This window comes from Triticum aestivum, chromosome 4A (assembly GCF_018294505.1).
Source record: "Triticum aestivum cultivar Chinese Spring chromosome 4A, IWGSC CS RefSeq v2.1, whole genome shotgun sequence".
Lineage (NCBI taxonomy): Eukaryota > Viridiplantae > Streptophyta > Magnoliopsida > Poales > Poaceae > Triticum > Triticum aestivum.
This window is the reverse complement of record NC_057803.1, coordinates 56,148,142-56,168,796: the sequence shown is the minus strand read 5'-3', so window position 1 is coordinate 56,168,796 and position 20,655 is coordinate 56,148,142.

The window sequence follows — 20,655 nt, the reverse complement described above, 5'->3', positions numbered from 1 at the left end:
TTGTGTGTTACCTCCTACTGGATTGATACCTTGGTTCTCAAAAACTGAGGGAAATACTTACGCTACTATGCTGCATCACCCTTTCCTCTTCAAGGGAAAACCAACACATGCTCAAGAGGTAGCAAGCTCCACGGCTGCTATGAAGTGGTCCATATCTGCCTTGAGTAGGCCTCCCTCCTTCCACGCCATACTTTCTATCATTACTCTATGAGTTACGTATGCGATTGATGGAGCATCACCATCAAACACAATTCCGTTCTGATGCTTCCATAATTCCCACATTACAAGGATGAGTAGTGCCCTTGCATTATTGAACACTAAAGCAAATAGAAGGCGTGTCACCCATAATCCTTCCCTCAGCGGAGTCGTACAAATCTTGTTGTGGTAGACAATCGAGAAATCTTCATGCCAAGACCCCATGGTACCAGTACACCAGAACAACAGCCATCGCCGATGAAGAAAAGCATAGACCGTCGATGCAAAGTATGTGAGGAAAAAGACTTTGACTAATTTTAACAATCATCTCAAAATTCCCATCTCCGGAATGGCCTTATGGAGTTTAACAATGTTTTTTTACAGTTGTTGTATGATGGTTTTAGGTGATGGCCACAAGATTATGCAAACATGTTACAATTACTAATTTGTTTAGCCATGATTTCTTTTTTGTGAGAAAACTTGCGATCTATTCATCATAGCATGACATTACAAAGAACACATAAATAACAAAAAATACATCCATGTCAGTAAATCACCTAGCGGCGACTACAAGCACTGGAGCGAGCCGAAAGAACCGCCACCATCAGCCCTACCTCACTTGAGCCGGACTAAACTTCTTGTAGACAATCGGGATGTCATCGTGCTAAGGCCTCAGAAGATCAACGCACCAGAACAACAACAATCATCGATGAAGTGAAGTATAGATCGAAAGAATCCAACTTGTAGACACATGAATGAAGACGAACAAAGACTAGATCCAAGCGGATCCACTGAAGACCAGCACCGACCGAATCCCGTGAAATCCACGGGAAACACAGCTCCACACACCCTCTGACGATGCTAGATGCATCACCGGAATGGGGGGTGGGTGGGGAGAACCTTAGTCCATCTTCAGGGACTTGCTGCCGCCTCGTCTTCCAAAGTAGGACACAAACCCTAAATGAACTCACGAAAACACCAAGAAACGGAGCAACATCCCTCACACCGGCAAGGTCCGGGGTCCACCATGCCTCCATGGCCCTAACCACTAGAGACGAGGTGGACTGGCAGCGGCACCGACGGGAGGTGGAGGAAACCTAGGTTCTTTTCTCAAGAGGAGGCGATGGCGGCTGCGTTGCATGGCACAGAGTCAACGAAGATAAAGGTGTGAGAGATAAGACTTAAAATATGGATATGTTTAGCCATGATTTCAATTGTATTATATGTAGGTGATGCCTTTATAAAGAAACCCTAATTATGTGGAATGAACTTCTTGATACGTGTGTTCAGGTTGTTCTGACTATAGAACCTTACAATGTTAATGGTTGCTCATAACCCCGGGATGTTTTTTGGTTAAGTCTTTGTATTAGGTCCTAAATGCTAGATAGGTTGTCATCCCCTTTAAGTTATTTTTGATGAAAATGTCTTTTAAAGGTAAAACCTTGTTTGTAAATAAAGTTAGGGCCCTCAAGATAACTTATGTAACAAAGGTTGGGAAGGTAGCGGAAAATGTGAGCTTTGTGATAGTGAAGAGAGTATTTATCTGTTGTGCTTTTCCTATTTACTAGCTAAGTTCTTATGGAATGTTATTGACGTTGCTTTGGGTAATCCAAAAACCTGGGTTCTCTTTTGGATTTATGCTAGAATTTTCTACCTAGCCATATTGACAAAGATATGGTTGTAGTTTTTATAGGTGTTGCTAGACTATTATGGATTATTTGGAAAGCAAGAAACAAATCTTGCTTTCAAAGTGTACTTCCCAATGATCCCATTAATATCATTTTTCTTTGTGTTTCATGTTGGACTCGTGGACTGTTTTGCACAAAAGACGATTGCAAAAAATGTTGCGACTGATGTCTGGAATGCTTTCTTAAGTAATGAGTGACTCTTCAAGAGAGGGCATGTGGCTGGGGCCATGAGGATCTGTGCCTACTAGTTAAAGTGTTTTGTGGACTTTGTTATATTGTCATTTTGCCCCCCCCCCATGCTTAGTCCCTTACTACCAGTTGCGCTGAGAGTGTATGGTTATGTTCGCTATAGGATGTCACTACTTCGGACCAAGTTACTAGTTGCAAGCGCAAAACAAACATTAGTGGATATTATAATCCAAATATTCATGTTTAACAATCAATTCTTACTGAAATATATTGCACTGGTTCCCACAGCAACACATGTGATATGGTCTAGTCGTGTCTTATACACAAGTCACACCCAAAACTATAACAAGTGTTGCCAACGCCTCCATAATTGAGTAATTAACAAGAAATATTTCGATTACGAAGAGATATCTAAATGAATAATAATTAGTCAAAGGAGAAAACATGGAGTAACAAGTTAATTTGATTTGATTAGATTAAACCGCTCCCATTTTTTCTCAAAAAGAGGGTAAGATTCCTCGGCCTCTGCATCAAGCGAGGCGTGCAACCATTTTATTGATTATTGAAGCACAAGTCAGGTCCAAGTAAAATGAGGTTCACAAAAGAAATTGCAAGCCATGCTGATGCCTTCATAGGAAATGACGAATAAAAGGAGAAAATAAGTGTGGCCTCATGCATCACTAAACCTACTAATAGGCCACCAGTCAAATTGGTTGAATAAACCCAAGTGATCATCTCCCATTTGAACCCAAAGAGTGTGTGAGCCCGTTGCTCCTCCCTGTGAAGGACAATATATGGATCCAACTGATGGCCCTGAAGACGACCTGACATTTTTTTGGAACATGCCTTCTGTTAAAATAAAATCATTACAAGTATTCCAAATGACCCAATGTAAATCACACACTCCTAATCAAATCCGCGACTTCAACTTTGGGTGAACCCCCAGTGATTAGTTTCTGAACATATTCGTACTACTCATGGGAAGAGGTCAAATGAAAGCTATATGGACATACTGCCATTAAACCCACATGGAATAGCTGTTGAATTCACTCCTCATTGCGACAAGAGCAACACTTAGTACAATCTTGTACAAAAATCAAATTATCATTTGTGTGGATCACCTACCTATACAAAACCCACATGAAGATTTTAATTTTCAGTGGGATTTTCATTTTCCAGATAAATTTGTGATACAAAGGTTGGGCATTGTTAATGAAGTCCAGATACATAGACTTGATCGAGAAGACACCAGAAGCAGTCCTCTTCGAACGGAAAGTGTGCTTCATCATTCAGGTTGAGTATCATCAACCTTGCGATTAGGTGTATCTAGTTAGCTCATTTGCCACCCATAAGTGGTCGTCCAAAAGCCACATTTAGTACTACCTGGCTCATTACAAAGGCAATGGTAACATCTTTCCATTGCAAAATATGGCAAAGACGCGGGTCTTACAAAGCTAGAGGTCAATCCCTCAACCAAGCATCTTCAAAGACCTAGTGGATAAGCAATTGCCTGCCACAAAATCCCCTCCGTAAAAAAACTCATATTTGACTCCCATGAGACTTTCTAGGACGGAGAATCAATTGGTTTGGTCTCAACCCGAGATAGTGTTGGACGATGCAAATACTTATTTCTAAGCAGTTCTTGCCAAAGCACATGCTTGATACGTATCTTATAGAAACATTTGCAGAGTAGACTGTCGGATTTCGGGTTCCGGAAGACCCTTGAGGTTCGAACACTGGGGTGCATGCAGAGATTTCGCCTCCTACCTACATGCACCCCTCCGCCTCGCTAAGGTCTAAGCTATGGAAAGAACAACACAAGAGACACAGGGTTTATACTGGTTCGGGCCACCGTTGTGGTGTAATACCCTACTCCAGTGTGTGGTGTGGTGGATTGCCTCTTGGGCTGATGATGATGAACAATACAAGGAAGAACAGCCTCACGAGGGTATGTTCTTTGCTGGGGGGGACGAACTGCTAGGGGGAGTTCAGTCACCCTTCTCTTTCTCTAATTTTGATCCGATCCTTGATCCTCGATCTCGATCTCCAACCTTCCCCTTAACCTCCTCTCCCTGTGGGTGGCTGGTCCTATTTATAGGCAATGGCCCTGGGCCTCTTCCCAAATATTGAGCAGGAAGGGCGCCAACAATTGGCCATTTTGAAGGGGAACATCTAGTACACTTATCCTGACTAAAGTTGGTCCTCGCCTGCACAAAGCTCTGGTGGTGACGCCGTCTTGGGCTCCATGATGACCTCCGTCTTGCAATCCTCCTGGTCTTGGTCTTGTTGCACCAAAATGGCAACCTTTGCCTGACGCCTCGGTACTCCGCGGCTGCGCTTGCCCCCTTTGCACCAAAGGGGAAAGGAGGACCCTGCGCAGGCTGGCGCCCGCCTGGCGCCCTTGGTCGTCATGGCTTGCATCATGGGCACCTCGTGAGGTACCCTGCCTTGATCTCTCTGCCTCCTCGCGAGCCAGCCTGGTGAGGCCGTGCCTGAGGAATCTCCGTGTCGTCCGCCCCACGAGGCTTGGCCCCTCGCGAGGGTCTTAGGTCTGTGTTGATGAAGATGGGCCGTGCTGGGGCCCCCTTTGAGCCACGCCGCAGGCCGCAGGCAGGCAACTCTGGGGACCCCCGTTTCCAGAACACCGACAGTAGCCCCCAGGCCCAAGGCACGCCCGGACTTGGCCGTGCAGGGAGGCGGAAGGGCAAGAGCGAAGCGCCGCGGGCCCTAACAGCCTGCGGCCTTGGGCGCTGCGTGGCGGTCGATTGGACGTGGGCGGCACTTGAAGGAAATATGCCCTAAAGGCAATAATAAAGTTATTATTTATTTCCTTATAAACATGATAAATGTTTATTATTCATGCTAGAATTGTATTAACCGAAAACATAATACATGTGTGAATACATAGACAAACAAAGTGTCACTAGTATGCCTCTACTTGACTAGCTCGTTAATCAAAGATGGTTATGTTTCCTAACCATGAACAATGAGTTGTTATTTGATTAACGAGATCACATCATTAAGAGAATGATCTGATTGACATTACCCATTCCATTAGCTTAGCACCCGATCGTTTAGTATGTTGCTATTGCTTTCTTCATGACTTATACATGTTCCTATAACTATGAGATTATGCAACTCCCGTTTACCGGAGGAACACTTTGGGTACTACCAAACGTCACAACGTAACTGGGTGATTATAAAGGAGTACTACAGGTGTCTCCAAAGGTACATGTTGGGTTGGTGTATTTCGAGATTAGGTTTTGTCACTCCGATTGTCGGAGAGGTATCTCTGGGCCCTCTCGGTAATGCACATCACTTAAGCCTTGCAAGCATTGCAACTAAATGATTAGTTGTGGGATGATGTATTATAGAACGAGTAAAGAGACTTGCCGGTAACGAGATTGAACTAGGTATTGGATACCGATGATCAAATCTCGGGCAAGTAACATACCGATGACAAAGGGAACAACGTATGTTGTTATGCGGTCTGACCGATAAAGATCTTCGTAGAATATGTAGGAGCCAATATGGGCATCCAGATCCCGCTATTGGTTATTGACCGAAGATGTGTCTCGGTCATGTCTACATTGTTCTCGAACCCGTAGGGTCCGCACGCTTAAGGTTACGATGACAGTTGTTATGAGTTTTATGCATTTTGATGTACCGAATGTTGTTCGGAGTCCAAGATGAGATCACGGACATGACGAGGAACTCCGGAATGGTCCGGAGATAAAGTTTTATATATATGATAATAGTGTTTGGTCACCGGAAGGGTTTCGGAAATCACCGGAAGGGGTTCCGGATGTTTCCCGAAATGTTTGGGTACGAGAACACTTTATTTGGGCCAAAGGGGAAAGCCCACAAGGTTTTTGGAAAGCGCAAAAGGAAGTTTTGCAGAGTCCAGGGGCCAGACTCCAGGGTCCCTGGCGTCTGGGTCCAGACGCCAGGATCCCTGGCGTCTGGCCCTGGAGTCCGAGAAGGACTCTTGCCTATCGGGTGAAACTGACTTTGTGAAGGCTTTAACTCCAAGTTTCGACCCCAGGGCTCAAGATATAAATAGAGGGGCAGGGCTAGCACCAAAGGGAGATCAAGAAACACAAGTTGATCCACGTGATCTATTCCTTAGCCGTGTGCGGTGCCCCCAGCCACCATAATCCTTGATAATACTATAGCGGAGTTTAGGCGAAGCCCTGCTGCTGTAGTACATCAAGATCGTCACCACGCCGTCGTGCTGACGGAGCTCTTCCCCGACACTTTGCTGGATCGGAGTCCGGGGATCGTCATCGAGCTGAACGTGTGCTCGAACTCGGAGGTGCCGTAGTTTCGGTGCTCGATCGGTCGGATCGGGAAGACGTACGACTACTTCCTCTACGTTGCGTCAACGCTTCCGCAGTCGGTCTGCGTGGGTACATAGACAACACTCTCCCCTCTCGTTGCTATGCATCACATGATCTTGCGTGTGCGTAGGAAATTTTTTGAAATTACTACGAAACCCAACAGTGGTATCAGAGCCTAGGTTATTTATGTTGATGTTATATGCACGAGTAGAACACAAGTGAGTTGTGGGCGATATAAGTCATACTGCCTACCAGCATGTCATACTTTGGTTCGGCGGCATTGTTGGACGAGACGACCCGGACCAACATTACGCGTACGCTTACGCGAGACCGGTTCCCCCGACGTGCTTTGCACATAGGTGGCTTGCGGGCGACAGTCTCTCCAACTTTAGTTGAACCAAGTGTGGCTACGCCCGGTCCTTGCGAAGGTTAAAATGGAGTCTATTTGACAAACTATCGTTGTGGTTTTGATGCGTAGGTGAGATTGGTTCTTTCTTAAGCCCTTAGCAGCCACGTAAAACTTGCAACAACAAATTATAGGACGTCTAACTTGTTTTTGCAGGGCATGTTGTGATGTGATATGGTCAAGGCATGATGCTGAATTTTATTGTATGAGATGATCATGTTTTGTAACCGAGTTATCGGCAACTGGCAGGAGCCTTATGGTTGTCGTTTTATTGTATGCAATGCAATCGCGATGTAATGCTTTACTTTTATCACTAAGCGGTAGCGATAGTCGTAGAAGCACAAGCTTAGCGAGACGACAACGATGCTACGATGGAGATCAAGGTGTCACGCCGGTGACGATGGTGATCACGACGGTGCTTCGGAGATGGAGATCACAAGCACAAGATGATGATGGCCATATCATATCACTTATATTGATTGCATGTGATGTTTATCCTTTTATGCATCTTATCTTGCTTTGATTGACGGTAGCATTATAAGATGATCTCTCACTAAATTATCAAGAAGTGTTCTCCCTGAGTATGCACCATTGCGAAAGTTCTTCGTGCTGAGACACCACGTGATGATCGGGTGTGATAGGTTCTACGTTCAAATACAACGGGTGCAAAACAGTTGCACATGCGGAATACTCAGGTTATACTTGACGAGCCAAGCATATACAGATATGGCCTCGGAACACGGAGACCGAAAGGTCGAGCATGAATCATATAGTAGATATGATCAACATAACGATGTTCACCATTGAAAACTACTCCATCTCACGTGATGATCGGTTATGGTTTAGTTGATTTGGATCACGTGATCACTTAGAGGATTAGAGGGATGTCTATCTAAGTGGGAGTTCTTAAGTAATATGATTAAATTGAACTTACATTTATCATGAACTTAGTCCTGGTAGTATTTTGCAAATTATGTTATAGATCAATAGCTCGCGTTGTTGCTTCCCTGTGTTTATTTTGATATGTTCCTAGAGAAATTGTGTTGAAAGATGTTAGTAGCAATGATGCGGATTGGATCCGTAATCTGAGGTTTATCCTCATTGCTGCACAGAAGAATTATGTCCTTGATGCACCGCTAGGTGACGGACCTATTGCAGGAGCAGATGCAGACGTTATGAACGTTTGGCTAGCTCAATATGATGACTACTTGATAGTTTAGTGCACCATGCTTAATGGCTTAGAATCGGGACTTCAAAGACGTTTTGAACGTCATGGAGCATATGAGATGTTCCAGGAGTTGAAGTTAATATTTCAAGCAAATACCCGAGTTGAGAGATATGAAAGTCTCCAACAAGTTCTATAGCTAGAAGATGGAGGAGAATCGCTCAACTAGTGAGCATGTGCCCAGATTGTCTGAGTACAACAATCGCTTGAATCAAGTGGGAGTTAATCTTCCAGATAAGATAGTGATTGACAGAATTCTCTAGTCACCATCACCAAGTTAGTAGAACTTTGTGATGAACTATGATATGCAAGGGATAACGGAAATGATTCCCAAGCTCTTCGTAATGCTGAAATTGATGAAGGTAGAAATCGAGAAAAACATCAAGTGTTGATGGTAGACAAGACCACTAGTTTCAAGAAAAGGGCAGAGGGAAGAAGGGGAACTTCAAGAAGAACAGCAAGCAAGTTGTTGCTCAAGTAAAGAAGCCCAAGTCTGGTCCTAAGCCTGAGACTAAGTGTTTCTACTGCAAAGGGACTGGTCACTAGAAGCGGAACTACCCCAAGTGATTGGCAGATAAGAAGGATGGCAAAGTGAACATAAGTATATTTGATATTGATGTGTACTTTACTAGTGTTTATAGCAACCCCTCAGTATTTGATACTAGTTCAGTTGCTAAGATTAGTAACTCGAAACGGGAGTTGCAGAATAAACAGAGACTAGTTAAGGGTAAAGTGACGATGTGTGTTGGAAGTGGTTCTAAGATTGATATGATCATCATCGCACACTCCCTATACTTTCGGGATTAGTGTTGAACCTGAATAAGTGTTATTTGGTGTTTGCGTTAAGCATGAATATGATTTGATCATATTTATTGTGATACAGTTATTCATTTAAGTAAGAGAATAAATTGTTGTTCTGTTTACATGAATAAAACCTTATATGGTTACACACCCAATGAAAATAGTTCGTTGGATCTTGATCGTAGTGATACACATAATCATAATATTGAAACCAAAGGATGCAAAGTTAATAATGATAGTGCAACTTATTTGTAGCACTGTCGTTTAGGTCATATTGGTGTAAAGCGCATGAAGAAACTCCATGCTGATGGGATTTTGGAATCACTTGATTATGAATCACTTGATGCTTGCGAACCATGCCTCATGGGCAAGATGACTAAGACTCCGTTCTCCGGAGCGAGCAACTGACTTATTAGAAATAATACATACTGATGTATGCGGTCCGATGAGTGTTAAGGCTCACGGCAAGTATCGTTATTTTCTGAACTTCACAGATGATTTGAGCAGATATGGGTATATCTACTTGATGAAACATAAGTCTGAAACATTTGAAAAGTTCAAAGAATTTCAGAGTGAAGTGGGAAATCATCGTGACAAGAAAATAAAAGTTTCTACGATCTAATCGCGGAGACAAATGTTTGAGTTACGAGTTTGGTCTTCAATTAAAACAATGTGGAATAGTTTCACAAACTCATGCCACATGGAACACCACAGCATAATGGTGTGTCCGAACGTCATAACCGTACTTTATTGGATATAGTGCAATCTATGATGTCTCTTACCTTTCTACCACTATCGTTTTGGGGTTATGCATTAGAGACAGTTGCATTCACGTTAAATAAGGCACCATCTAAATCCATTGAGACGACACCGAATGAACTATGGTTTGGCAAGAAACCTAAGCTGTCGTTTCTTAAAGTTTGGGACTACGATGCTTATGTGAAAAAGTTTTAACATGATAAGCTCGAACCCAAATCGGAGAAGTAAATCTTCATAGGATATCCAAAGGAAACTATTGGATACACCTTCTATCACAGATCCGAAGGCAAGACTTTTGTTGCTAAATTCGGAAACTTTCTAGAGAAGGAGTTTCTCTCGAAAGAAGTGAGTGGGAGGAAAGTAGAAAACTTGATAAGGTAATTGTACCTTCTCCCTTATTGGAAAGTAGTTCATCACAGAAATCTGTTCTTGTGACTACTACACCAATTAGTGAGGAAGCTAATGATGATGATCATGTAACTTCAGATCAAGTTACTACCGAATCTCGTAGGTAAACCAGAGTGAGATCCGCACCAGAGTGGTACGGTAATCCTGTTATGGAAGTCGTGTTACTAGACCATGACGAACTTGCGAACTATGAGGAAGCGATGATGAGCCCAGATTCCGCGAAATGGCTTGAAGCCATGAAATCTGAGATGGGATCCATGTATGAGAACAAAGTATGGACTTTGGTTGACTTGCCCGATGATCAGCAAGCAATTGAGAATAAATGGATCTTCAAGAAGAAGACTGATGCTGACAGTAATATTACTGTCTACAAAGCTAGACTTGTCGAAAAATGTTTTTGACAAAGTTCAAGGTGTTGACTACGATGAAATTTTCTCACTCGTAGCGATGCTTAAGTCTGTCCAAATCATGTTAGCAATTGCCGCAATTTTATGAAATCTGGCAAATGGATAAACAAAACTACATTCCTTAATGGATTTAAAGAAGAGTTTTATATGATATAACCAGAAGGTTTTGTCAATCCTAAAGGTGCTAACAAAATATGCAAGCTCCAGCGATCCATCTATGGACTGGAGCAAGCATCTCGGAGTTGGAATATACGTTTTGATAAGTTGATCAAAGCATATAGTTTTATACAGACTTGTGGTGAAGCCTGTATTTGCAAGAAAGTGAGTGGGAGCACTACAACATTTCTGATAAGTATATGTGTATGACATATTGTTGATCGGAAATAATGTAAAATTATTCTGTAAAGCATAAAGGAGTGTTTCAAATGAGTTTTTCAAAGAAAGACTTCGGTGAAGATGCTTACATATTGAGCATCAAGATCTATAGAGATAGATCAAGACGCTTGATAAGTTTTTTCAATGAGTACATACCTTGACAATATTTTGAAGTAAGTTCAAAAATGGAACAGTCCAAGAAATAGTTCTTGGTTGTGTTACAAGGTATGAAATTGAGTAAGACTCAAAGCCCGACCACGGCAGAAGATAGAAAGAGAATGAAAGTCATTCCCTATGCCTCAGACATAGGTTCTATAAAGTATGCCATGCTGTGTGCCAGATCTATTGTATACCCTACACTGTGTTGAGCAAGGGAGTACAATAGTGATCTAAGAGTAGATCACTGGACAGCGGTCAAAATTATCCTTAGTGGAATAAGGAAATATTTCTCAATCATGGAGGTGACAAAAAGATTCGTCATAAAAGGTTACGTCGATGCAAGTTTTGACATAGATCTGGATGACTCTAAGTCTCGATCTAGATACATATTGAAAGTGGGAGCAATTAGCTAGAGTAGCTCCGTGCAGAGCATTGTAGACATAGAATTCGCAAAATACTTACTGATCTGTATGTGACAGACCCGTTGACTAATATTATCTCACAAGCAAAACATGATCACACCTTAGTACTCTTTGGGTGTTAATCACATAAACGATGTGAACTAGATTACTGACTCTAGTAAAACCCTTTGAGTGTTGGTTACATATCGATGTGAACTATGGGTGTTAATCACATGGTGATGTGAACTATTGATGTTAAATCACATGGCGATGTGAACTAGATTATTGACTCTAGTGCAAGTGGGAGACTGAAGGAAATATGCCCTAGAGGCAATAATAAAGTTATTATTTATTTCCTTATAAACATGATAAATGTTTATTATTCATGCTAGAATTGTATTAACCGGAAACATAATACATGTGTGAATACATAGACAAACAAAGTGTCACTAGTATGCCTCTACTTGACTAGCTCGTTAATCAAAGATGGTTATGTTTCCTAACCATGAACAATGAGTTGTTATTTGATTAACGGGATCACATCATTAAGAGAATGATCTGATTGACATGACCCATTCCATTAGCTTAGCACCCGATCGTTTAGTATGTTGCTATTGCTTTCTTCATGACTTATACATGTTCCTATAACTATGAGATTATGCAACTCCCGTTTACCGGAGGAACACTTTGGGTACTACCAAACGTCACAACGTAACTGGGTGATTATAAAGGAGTACTACAGGTGTCTCCAAAGGTACATGTTGGGTTGGCGTATTTCGAGATTAGGTTTTGTCACTTTGATTTTCGGAGAGGTATCTCTGGGCCCTCTCGGTAATGCACATCACTTAAGCCTTGCAAGCATTGCAACTAAATGAGTTAGTTGCGGGATGATGTATTACAGAACGAGTAAAGAGACTTGCCGGTAACAAGATTGAACTAGGTATTGGATACCGATGATCAAATCTCGGGCAAGTAACATACCGATGACAAAGGGAACAACGTATGTTGTTATGCGGTCTGACCGATAAAGATCTTCGTAGAATATGTAGGAGCCAATATGGGCATCCAGGTCCTGCTATTGGTTATTGACCGGAGACGTGTCTCGGTCATGTCTACATTGTTCTCGAACCCGTAGGGTCCGCACGCTTAAGGTTACGATGACAGTTGTTATGAGTTTTATGCATTTTGATGTACCGAATGTTGTTTGGAGTCCGAGATGAGATCACAGACATGACGAGGAACTCCGGAATGGTCCGGAGATAAAGTTTGATATATATGATAATAGTGTTTGGTCACCGGAAGGGTTCCGGAAATCACCGGAAGGGGTTCCGGATGTTTCCCGAAATGTTTGGGTACGAGAACACTTTATTTGGGCCAAAGGGGAAAGCCCACAAGGTTTTTGGAAAGCGCAAAAGGAAGTTTTGCGGAGTCCAGGGGCCAGACGCCAGGGTCCCTGGCGTCTGGTGGAGTCCGAGAAGGACTCTTGCCTATCGGGTGAAACCGACTTTGTGAAGGCTTTAACTCCAAGTTTCGACCCCAGGGCTCAAGATATAAATAGAGGGGCAGGGCTAGCACGAAAGGGAGATCAAGAAACACAAGTTGATCCACGTGATCTATTCCTTAGCCGTGTGCGGTGCCCCCAGCCACCATAATCCTCGATAATACTATAGCGGAGTTTAGGCGAAGCCCTGCTGCTGTAGTACATCAAGATTGTCACCACGCCGTCGTGCTGACGGAACTCTTCCCTGACACTTTGCTGGATCGGAGTCCGGGGATCGTCATCGAGCTGAACATGTGCTCGAACTCGGAGGTGTCGTAGTTTCGGTGCTTGATCGGTCGGATCGGGAAGACGTATGACTACTTCCTCTATGTTGCGTCAACGCTTCCGCAATCGGTCTGCGTGGGTACGTAGACAACACTCTCCCCTCTCGTTGCTATGCATCACATGATCTTGCGTGTGCATAGGAATTTTTTTGAAATTACTAAGAAACCCAACAGCACTGTCCCCCCACGCCCCCCTTATTTTGCGCCATGCTAGGCGGACTCGTAGTCGTACATAGCCGCTCCCCTTTCTGTTGCTCGAACGCCCTCTGTCCTTCCTCCGCTCGAACTCCAGCTTCCGTTTTCAACCCAATCTCGAACCTTCCCCCCCCCTTCCCATCGCCATGGCTCCGACGAAGAAGGGAAGAGGGAAGAAACCCGTGCCTCCGCCTTGCCCACCGCCGTTGGCGGCCCCCGCCGAGGGCTTGGGCAAGGTCAGCTCGGCTCTGGCCACTATTGCTGAGTCCCCTTGACTCACAGATACTTTCAAAAACCAACGCCCTTGCGCACCGTCAGCGTGATCTTGACGACGCAGAGGCCAAGGCATCGCTGGTGGCCTGTCGGGAGGCCCGATCTCGGGCCGCCGAGGAGGCCCGGGAAGCCGACCGGTGGCGAGAGGTGGCAGAGGAGCGGGCTTGGGAGCTCCTGGCCTGGTGCCACTCACTGGAGGAGCAAGTGGAGCTGCACGAGGCAGCCCTCGCGTCGATGAAGGTGGCCTCTGACGACCCAGCAGAGCTCCAGAAGCGCGAGGAGGCGCTGACGCTGGAAGCCACCGAACGTACCCGCGAGTACGAGCGCCTGGAGACGAGGGAGCGCTTGGTGACGTAGGCAGAGGATGATGTCGCTGCACGGGAAGCCTGTGTCCTGGAGGAGGTCGGACGTCGGGTGGCGATGGCGTGCTTGAGCCTCGAGCATGAGTTCGAGGAGAGGCTGGAGTTGATCCGGGCCGAGGCCGAAGGTAGGACTACTGCCTTGAGGGCCAAGCTGGAGGAAGCGACGTGGCGGGCCGATGCTTTTCGGGCCGCCCTTGAGGTAGCGCAAGGGGAGTCAACCACCTCCCAGGCTGATGTGCTCCTTCTTCGCCAGCGGGTGGAGGAGGCCGAGATCGTCGCGCGCCAGAATGCGGACGAGATACGTCAGCGGCGAATCCTGGAGCATGAGCACGGCCCCATGCTCACCACGCTCCGGGAGAGAGCCAACACAACCTTGGGCAACATCTGCGAGGCGGCTGTTGGCGAGCCGCACGCAGTCAACTACGCCGGCAATCTTCAGTTCTTCACCGACGTGGTGACGTAGCTGGAGGCGCGGTCGGTCAGGGCTGACAGGTTGGTGGAGGAGAGGAGCCGCGCCCTGCTCGGGCACGCCTTTTCTCGCGTCTTCAGCCATCTCCGGAACATGGATCCCCACTTCGATTTCGAAGCCGCCATCGCCCCAGTCCCCCAGGCCGTCCGAGATGACCTAGCGCACTGGGTGGAAGACAATGTGGATGCTCTTATCAGGGCCTTCGCTTCAGACAACGACGGCATGATCTTACCTGCCGACGAGGGCGGCGTGGTGAACGGCCCTGACGCCGTTGGCGGCGACGCGGACAGCGATGGCGAGTTCAGCGACGCCAGCAACGGCTCAGGTGGTGCTCCTGAGGATGCATTGGGGGATTTATCCGACTGATTATGCATCGTTCCTGCTTCCTTACCCTGCATGAATAGAACTCAGGTTTTGGCCTGATGGCTGTGAGAGCATTTTGGAGGGGGAGACCCTTATGTAAAACTTGTGTTCATCGTATTAGTAGATGCTACATTGCCCATGCGCCCGTGCCAAGTGGTTGGCTTAAGCGACGCGCTGGTCGGCTAGTTTACCTTTATCCCGTGCTGGCCCTGAGGTAGCCTGTGGGAGGCTGTGGTGTCCCGAGTGTTCCCTGATTGAATCCGTAGGACCTGCAGTAAAACACCCTCCTGAGAGGACGCGGCGGCGGCAGTCTGGGCTGCGCGCAAGCTAGGCCTGACCCGGCTCGCGAGGGGCTCACGAGAGGAGGCAGCTGAGGCGAAGTGGTAACCAAAACGCGAGGAATTGCTCGAACGAGACTAAGCACCCCTTCCCTGAACACACGCAAATCTCAAATTCGAATCCAACTTGAATCCAGCGGGGGAAAGCGACAACCAAAGGGCAAAGGAACGAAAGCAGACAAAAGGCCACGTCCGGCACCTAATCTAGTCTTGGACGTCTTCTCACCAGCGCGGAGCTAAGTGCTGCCACTAGGCGTGGGAGGGAGCCCCAGGGCCTGAGGCTGGCACCCCTGAGACTCTGGGGCGTGTACAGCCCCACTCATTATTACATGAGAGTGTCACGGGGCGGCGAGCTTCACAGGCACTGGGCCTTCTTCACGGCAACCGACCTTGCTTCATACCGCCAGACGAGGGCCCCGCCTTGCGCCACACTCTAGTGCCATCAACGACGACCAGAAACCAGGACGCCGCCGATGGGGTAGAGCGGTCGCCAGCGGTTCCCCCGACGACCACGGGTCCTCCGCCAGGGGCAGGCCCTGAGGCACCTCCCCAGCAGAAGGCCTACCTCCTGAGAACACCTTACTCTGAACGCCGCGGCGGTGATGTCGGATCTCGGCCCCTCTCCTGCAGCCCCCTGCGCCCTCCTCCCGAGGGGTAGGAGACGGTGGGAGCGGGGCAGCTGCTTGCTGTGGCGACCTGCACCTCCTGCGATCCATGATTAGCGTATGCCTGCTCGTGAGGAATTAGCGGTACCCGATAATCGTTGCCTCTAGCGTGGCTAGTGGGACCGTCCTGGGGCTCCTGGAAAGGCTCAGCTTCTGGCGCCTCGTCCCCCCAGCTTGGGCTGAGGAGCGAGCCTTGTTCGGCCTCGTGAGGGTGTCCATGGTCCATCATGAGGGGCACGTATTCTTCTGGCGCCGTCATCCCGAAGGCCACGCCGTAGTGCTCCGCATGCCACGCGGTCCTGCCTGACGCGCCCACCGTGGGGTGGCAGCACGGATGTCCACTGGGGCCGTGGGTCGCGTCGAGTCCTTCTTCTTCACGGACTGGGAGCGGGGGCAGTGCCGCCGCCGGTCCGGTGCTGACAGCTTCGCTGGTGTTGGAGTAGCCTTGGAGTCCGCAGGCGCGCACGGAGCCCCCGCGCGGGCCACACTGGGCTTGAGATGGGAGCTGGGTGCAGAAGGGGTGAGCCCCCGAGGCGGCGAAGCCCAGGAGCTCTGCCACCCGCTCCAGCAGCACGTCGCGACCGCCCTCCAGCAGCCTGCACTGCAGCAGCTCTCGGGCCACCGTGAGCGCGGCCCTCGAGTTCGCCTGCTCCCGGCGGGTGTACGGTGTCGTGGTCGTGGCGTGATTGGAGGCCCTTGCTGCCGACCGTGCCTGCCGCAGTGTGAGAGCTGTCGAAGCCTGTCCGCGTCGCCCGCGGCCCGCAGTGCCCTGCGGACCGCGAGCTGCCTGGGGCACGGGGTCGCCCGAGGCGAGCGGCTCTGGGCGGGCGGGCCACGTCGCCCATGGATCTGGGTTGCCCGCCTGGTCGCCGTACATGGTGATGACGACGCGACGGGGCACGAAGCGGTAGAAGGTGGATTCCGGCGCACCCCTACCTGGCGCGCCAAATGTCGGATTTTGGGTTCCGGCAGACCCATGAGGTTCGAACACTGGGGTGCGCGCGGAGATTTCGCCTCCTACCTACCTGCACCCCTCCGCCTCGCTAAGGTCTAAGCTATGGAAAGAACAACACCAGAGACACAGGGTTTATACTGGTTCGGGCCACCGTTGTGGTGTAATACCCTACTCCAGTGTGTGGTGTGGTGGATTGCCTCTTGGGCTGATGATGATGAACAATACAAGGAAGAACAGCCTCGCGAGGGTCTGTTCTTTGCTGGGGGGACGAACTTCTAGGAGGAGTTCAGTCACCCTTCTCTCTCTCTGATTTCGATCCGATCCTTGATCCTTGATCTCGATCTCCAACCTTCCCCTTAACCTCCTCTCCCTGTGGATGGCTGGTCCTATTTATAGGCAATGGCCCTGGGCCTCTTTCCAAATATTGAGCGGGAAGGGCGCCAACAATTGGCCATTTTAAAGGGGAACATCTAGTACACTTATCCTGACTAAAGTTGGTCCTCGCCTGCACAAAGCTCTGGTGGTGACGCCGTCTTGGGCTCCACGATGACCTCCTTCTTGCAGTCCTCCTGGTCTTGGTCTTGTTGCACCAAAATGGCAACCTTTGCCTGACGCCTCGGTACTCCGCGGCTGCGCTTGCCCCCTTTGCACCAAAGGGGAAAGGAGGACACTGCGCAGGCTGGCGCCTGCCTGGCGCTCGCCTGGCGCCCTTGGTCGTCATGGCTTGCGTCACGGGCACCTCGTGAGGTACCCCGCCTTGATCTCTCCGCCTCCTCACGAGCCAGCCTGGTGAGGCCGTGCCTGAGGAAGCTCCGTGTCGTCCGCCCCGCGAGGCTTGGCCCCTCGCGAGGGTCTTGGGTCTGTGTTGATGAAGATGGGTCGTGCTTGGCCCCCCTTTGAGCCACGCCGCAGGCCGCAGGCAGGCAAGTCTGGGGACCCCCGTTCCCAGAATGCCGACATAGACACTTATTTCAAATCTCAAGGTCTTCCACCCCTAAATCATTCTGGTCCTTAGGCCAACAAACCACATTTCACCTTGTCGGGCCTTATTTACGCTTATGTTCATTACACTGTCAGAAATATCTTGATATGTAGTAATCTAGTCTTTTCCTCACCCCCTTAGAACATCTACAACCGGGAACCCTAAACCCTCCTCAAACGTCCGGGCAGGCCGCCCGGTCACTGACCGGTCATGAAATTTCGATCCAGACGGACCCCTCAAATGGGCTTCAAATGACCGGGCTGGCCGGCACCCCTCATATCCAGCGCGGATATGGGGGCGCTCGGGCGTGCCCGCCACGTCAGACCAGGCCCACGCTGGCCCACCTTGAAGGAAATATGCCCTAGAGGCAATAATAAAGTTGTTATTTATATTTCCTTATATCATGATAAATGTTAATTATTCATGCTAAAATTGTATTAACCGAAAACTTAGTACATGTGTGAATACATAGACAAATAGTGTCACTAGTATGCCTCTACATTGACTAGCTCGTTCATCAAAGATGGTAAAGTTTCCTAACCATAGACACGGGTTGTCATTTGATAAACAGGATCACATAATTAGAGAATGATGTGATTGACTTGACCCATTCGTTAGCTCAGCACTATGATCGTTTAGTTTATTGCTATTGCTTTCCCCATAACTTATACATGTTCATATGACTATGAGATTATGCAACTCCCGAATACCGGAGGAACACTTAGTGTGCTATCAAACGTCACAACGTAACTGGGTGATTATAAAGATGCTCTACAGGTGTCTCCGATGGTGTTTGTTGAGTTGGCATAGATGAAGATCAGGATTTGTCACTCCGATTGTCAGAGAGGTATCTCTGGGCCCTCTTGGTAATGCACATCACTATAAGCCTTGCAAGCAATGTGACTAATGAGTTAGTTGTGGGATGTTGCATTATGGAACGAGTAAAGAGACTTCCGGTAATGAGATTGAACTAGGTATGATGATACCGACGATCGAATCTCGGGCAAGTAACATACCGATGACAAAGAGAACGTATGTTGTTATGCGGTTTGAGCGATAAAGATCTTCGTAGAATATGTAGGAACCAATATGAGCATACAGGTTCCGCTATTGGTTATTGACTGAAGATGAGTCTCGGTCATGTCTACATAGTTCTCAAACCCGTAGGGCCCGCACGCTTAACGTTCGATGACGATCGGTATTATGAGTTTATGTGTTTTGATGTACCGAAGGTAGTTTGGAATCCCAGATGTGATCATGGACATGATGAGGAGTCTCAAAATGGTCGAGACATGAAGATTGATAAATTGGAAGGTTATGTTTGGACACCGGAATGGTTTTGGATGAGTTCGGGCATATACCGGAGTATCGGGTCGTTACCGGAATCTCCCGGGGGCTTAATGGGCCTACATGGGCTTTAGTGAAAGAGAGAGGAGGCGGCCAAGAGGTGGGGGCGCGCCCCCCTTTCCTTCTTCTCCTCTTCCCTTTCCTCCCCCTCCTATTAGGACTAGGAAAGGGGGGAAACCTACTCCTAGTAGGAGTAGGAATCCCCCCTTGGGGGGGGGGGAACCATGAGGCCGGCCGGCCCCCCTCCTCCCCTCCTTTATATACGAGGGAGGGGGCACCCCATAGAGACACAAGTTGATTTCTTATACGTGTGCGGTGCCATCTGTAGAGCATCTTTATAATCACCCAGTTACGTTGTGACGTTTGATAGCACATTAAGTGTTCCTCCGGTATTTGGTTAATAGGTTAGTCCCAAAAATAATATAAAAGTGTATAATAAAGCCCAATAATGTCCAAAAACAGAATATAATATAGCATGGAACAATCAAAAATTATAGATACGTTGGAGACGTATCAGGGTGTTAGAATCATTACAGTGTAATATAGATTATTGACTCTAGTGCAAGTGGGAGACTAGAGGAAATATGCCCTAGAGGCAATAATAAAGTTGTTATTTATATTTTCTTATATCATGATAACTGTTTATTATTCATTCTATAATTGTATTAACCAGAAACTTAGTACGTGTGTGAATAATAGACAAACAGAGTGTCACTAGTATGCCTCTACATTGACTAGCTCGTTAATCAAAGATGGATAAGTTTCCTAACCATAGACATGAGTTGTCATTTGATAAACGGGATCACATCATTAGAGAATGATGTGATTGACTTGACCCATCCGTTAGCTTAGCACTATGATCATTTAGTTTATTGCTATTGCTTTCCCCATAACTTATACATGTTCCTATGACTATGAGATTATGCAACTCCCGAATACCAGAGGAATACTTAGTGTGCTATCAAAGGTCACAACGTAACTGGGTGATTATAAAGATGCTCTACAGATGTCTCTGATGGTGTTTGTTGAGTTGGCATATATGAAGATTAGGATTTGTCACTCCGATTGTCGGAGAGGTGTCTCTGGGCCCTCTCGGTAATGCACATCACTATAAGCCTTGCAAGCAATGTGATTAATGAGTTAGTTGCGGGATGTTGCATTACGGAACGAGTAAAGAGACTTGCCGGTAACGATATTGAACTAGGTATGATGATAGCGACGATCAAATCTCGGGCAAGTAACATACCGATGACAAAGAGAACAACGTATGTTGTTATGCGGTTTGACCGATAAAGATCTTCGTAGAATATGTAGTAACCAATATGAGCATTCAGGTTCCTCTATTGGTTATTGACCGGAGATGAGTCTCGGTCATGTCTACATAGTTCTTCAACCCGTAGGGTCCGCATGCTTAACGTTCGATGACGATCGGTATTATGAGTTTATGTGTGTTGATGTACCGAAGGTAGTTCGGAGTCCCGGATGTGATCACGGACATGATGAGAAGTCTCGAAATGGTTGAGACATGA